Here is a 5,019-nt window from a genome sequence, read left to right as displayed (position 1 = left end):
ACTAGAAGGAAAATATCTGGAAGTGTTGATGTTATGCTGTTGTGCAGTAGAAAACTGTGGCTAGATAAAAAGAATGATGCAGTTAATAACAAAGGAGCACAAAGAGAGTGAAGGTGGGGAGTCAGAATGCTAATATCCTCGCCTCTGACAACAGAGTCAGTAGGACCTTTATGAAATAAAAATTATTGACAAAAATGTCCCAACGTCTTAATATTTTTATAGTACATTTACATTACAGAAAGCTATAGGGAACCAGCATTTTTATGAGCTATTTAATAGTTCTGCAATTTACATAGATTCTTCTTATTTCACTATTTTTAACTTGGGTGGAATTCAAGTAAATTTTAATTTAACATTTTATTTATATATATATGTGCGTAGAAAAATCATGTCAGGAATTTGTAGCTGTTTCTAGCTCGTTATGAGACGTTGGGTGATGTAATTCTCTCTTCTTTTTGCTCCTTCACATTATAAATGCTTTGTAATAAGCATGAACTATATTTATAGCAAAAATTTTTTTCCTTAACAAAAGAAGAAAATTCCAAGTGATTATTTGTATACATTCACGTGCTGAGTAAGTGTATGAATCTCAGTCTCTGATAGTTCCGATTGCGTCTGCAGGGTTTCAGACTTTCCTGAGGCCGTCCCGATCTCCTCATTCCCTTCGTAATAAAAGCCGATGGTTCGAACAGCCTCACTTACTTCCTGTCCAAATCTTCGTGATTCTTTCCTCGTCTCTAAGTTCTAAGTGATCATCCTTTTTAATCACCCAAACACCTGGACCTAAATGTTGACAAACTGGAGAGGCGGAAGGGGAAGGAAAATCTTGACTCTACATTAACTTCACAATATGAAAAGACAAATGCAGCTTCTCCAGCAACATTTTTGAGCCCAGGTATACCCCAAGCACTGTGTCAGGTGCATAGGATAAAAACCTGAATTTCACCTATTTTTCTGATACAATTTATAAAGTGTTATGGGAGACAGATATACAGTATAACTATTTTATTACTTACTCTCTTAGCAAATACCTATTTCATATTTATTAAATGACAAATAAACCACATTCACACAGATTGCGGAGCATCCATTTGGAGGAACCACTAACAGACTTGGGTGAGGGATTAGAAAAATATCAGCTACATATGACCATGAGGTAAAAGAGAGCTCTGACCTGTCTCAGAGCTGCTGCAGGCATATGCAAGAGTGAGGCCGAGAGAAGAGCTTAAGCAAAGGTTTCAGGGTGGGGGAGGGATTGGTATGGGTCAGTTCATTGGCAGAACAGGTGAAGGAAAGCAAATTTCCAAGCAGTTTTATTCTATTAGTAAATGATTCTGAAACAGAAAATGCAAATGTAGCATTGCCAGATTTTAAAATTTCATGATCCCTCCATCTCTGGGTATTCAAGAATATATGGGGTCAAAGTTTCACAGTACCGAGCTAAACAAAAAATAGGGGGAAATTTACATGGTTGAAAACTCTACCTTTGAGCTAAACAAAAAATAGGGGGAAATTTACATGGGTGAAAACTCTACCTTTAACACAGCAAGTTTTCTTCTTTTTTTTAGCAACCCAGGTACATGCCCTTGACGGGAATCGAACCTGGCACCTTTCAGTCCGCAAGCCAATGCTCTATCCACTGAGCCAAACCGGTTTCAGCAACACAGCAAGTTTTCTAGCAAGCAGATAGTGTTCTAAAAAGCAAGAAATATTTCAATATAGAGGCAAATGGAACCTTCTCGAATGTCATACATGATTTTTTTCTTTTCTTCTTTTCTTTCTTTTTTTTTTTTGCAGCAAGAAGGAAAGGGCTTAAATTCTATGTAATATCAAAAGGCACAAAGTGTTTTCACATATTGCCTGAATCCCTGCAGTCAGATGGGAACCTCGTGTAGAAATTTATAATAATATTAACATATCCATCTCTGTCCCTGTGATGTAGTAGGTAAAACTATTATGAATATCAAGATCATTAATAATAATCATCAGGTTATGGGAACGCAGAAAATGCAAATTACACAATTCAAAAAATCAATAGAAAATGACACCACACAATTGCTGCCAAAAATGATATTCAATTATATTTGAAAATAGCAGGTGAGTCAGGTAAATGCCATCAAACAATCAACTTTTATTATCTGTAAATGAAAGGGTGGTTCCAATAACAAATAAATTTCACAATAGCTCTGAATATGTGCATTTCTAATTTAGCAATTAAAATGATCAGCAATGAGATATTTTCTCAAGTTACACCATGTCATTCACTCAGCCTGTTTTTGAATAAGCTAATAAGCAATAATTATAATGATATACTTAAAACTAGTTTTTTATCTTAATTTGCTGATTATTATGAGATGTTGGCAGTGACAGGGGAAATATTATTTCAAGTATATGTTACATATTTGAATCAGCTTATTCCTCTTATGAGAGGAATTTACTTCATTCCACATTGGATTTGAGACAACAAACAAAACAAATTAATGTGTGATTGGTAAAAATGAAATTAGAATAATTAAATTTTACTGACCTGCTATAAGTAGAATAAAAATGAATAATGCTGATGATAAAAATAACCATTATTTATCGCCTTCCTTGTGCTAATCGATATTTTAGTAGTGTGCATGTCCATGAACTCATTTACATTTTACAACAGCTATGTCTGCTGTGAGTGTTATTTTAATTTTGCAAATGAAGGAAATGAGGACTAGTTAGGATAAGAATCATGCTCTCAATTGTACAGCTCAGGGAAAGCTAATACTGAAATCAATATATTTATTTATTCATCAAAATATTAATTGCAAAGTAATGGTTTAAGAAACAAGGAAACATTACAGATAATATTTTTTGTGGATTATATGTTCAGAAGTTTGAGCTACTTTTTATTTATTTATTAAAATTTTTTTAATTTAATACATTATTGTTTATAGTATTACATATGTCTTCTTTTTCCCCCATCAGAGAACACTGAATATTGAAAAAAATATATTTCTGGCATAGGTAAGTCTTAATATATACTTGGCATTTTCTAGATCTTGGTAACGAATTAACAAGTCTGAAATTTTGTACCAATATTATGCACAGTTTTTTTTTATAAGTATAAAATAGGAATAACTGTTAAGGAAATAAAGGTTAGTTAATTTGGTAAATTAGCTAATTAGTTAATTCTTAAAATGTATTTGCAAATTTAGTGGGTGTGAAAGTTAGATAAAAAGTTTATCATATAAGAGGCTCAGTTTATAATGTTCCAATTAAAATATGTAGCTGGTCCTTTTAAGCATATTATCCACTTAGTGTATTCATTGAAAAGTATCATAATCTGCAAAAATACACACACAAACACAGGATTATCAGGTTAAAGTGATTCCACTCATAATTAAGACCATCTTTAAAGTTTTCAAAGAACTTTTATAATTAGATGCATACTAAATTCTAAGTTTATGAAGGTGAATTTAATAATAAAATAATTAATGGTAATTAGGTGAAAAAAAGTAAATATTTTATTCCAAGCATTTTTCTTTTGCCATTGCTTGCTTTTTGCTTTGCTTTATAAGATAGTATGGATACTCTTAACTTATCTGTTGAGATAGGCCAATAACTTACAAGCCTATGAATAAACAGACATTCTGATATTGGGTCTAAATTGTAAAATTATATATACATATATTCATATATATGTATATATAATTAATTTTTTTGTTCACACAGTTAAAATGCTTAGTACTTAACATAAAGCCTCATTTTTCCTTTAAAAGTTGTTCCTACCTTTAATTTGACTTACTCTCTCTGGAACTCTGGTAATTTGAGAACCACATGAAGTGAAAAGATGTGTAATTAATTTTTGGTTCATTGATTAATTGATGAGGTTTACATTTGAGATGGGTAATTGAGAAGAGTATTGAAATCAGAATACATGGACATGGCGTTTGGTTCCATCACTTACATATGTGTCTTTAAGCAAGTTCTCTAATCTCTGTGACAGTTTTCTCCTCTTCTAAGTCGAGATATAAAACCTGTGCTTCAGGGTTAATACGTGGACAAAATGAACTGTTATATATAAGGCATAGTGCTTGGTACAAAATTATATTCTTGTGAGATTTAATAAAAGTAGTAGCTGGAGTTGATTTAAATAATAGTTGGCAAGATTGAGATAAATCCAGAAATCAGACGGACAAGGCAGGGTCTAGGGGTTGGGACTGAGGATGACATCAGTCTCTGCTTCACTTGGTTTAAAGGGAAAAAGGCTGAGTTCAGCAAAGTCATCTAGAGCAGGGAAGAGTAGGCAGGTATTACAAGTGCAGACAGGCGGAACCTGGAGAGCAGGAGGTCAGTGACACTAATGAGACGCGGCCACTGAGGTTGGTCCAGAGGCTGGGGACATTTTGCTGAGTTCTGTTGTAGGCACTGTCCTTGTCAGGAGCCCTCATGAACATGGAGGTAGTCACCATAACCAGAAGGGTGTCAGAGGACTGAAAATCAAGTGTCACAGTGGCAGGCATGAATCACTAGCAGATTCTTCTAACTCTACTGAGAAGATAAAATATTTTAGCAGTAAATGGAAAGTACAAAAAAAGGAGAGAATTTAATACTTTGGGGTCTGCTGAATTACAACAAAAATGCACAATCAAACCATTTGTAAAACAATAAAAAGAATTAAAGAATTGGCACACTTGTAAATCCCCTCCTTTAGAAAAACACAAACAAAACAAAGGTTGCAAATGCGTACTGAATTCCAGGCCGCATTGGAATCTATTAAATGAGTAGTTGGATTCTACTTAAATATTGTCTTTTTCAAAATTAGATGAGGTTCTGTTTACTTTTCATATTCAAAGCCATGGATGCTTACAGGAAACCACTTAATAAGGGTTTAGTAGCAAAGATTTCCAAATACTTTCTTTCCCACATGGACTTTTGCATACCGACTTCAGTGAGGAAACGGTTCTGATGACTCATTTCTCATTTGAATTTCCAATACCACCTGGTCTTCAATCCATAAATTCATATGAAATCTTTAGTTGTGGC

The sequence above is a fragment of the Myotis davidii genome, unplaced genomic scaffold, assembly GCF_000327345.1.
Source record: "Myotis davidii unplaced genomic scaffold, ASM32734v1 scaffold373, whole genome shotgun sequence".
Taxonomy (NCBI): Eukaryota; Metazoa; Chordata; class Mammalia; order Chiroptera; family Vespertilionidae; genus Myotis; species Myotis davidii.
The sequence above is the reverse complement of the archived record's forward strand: the minus strand, read 5'-3'. Positions refer to the sequence as shown.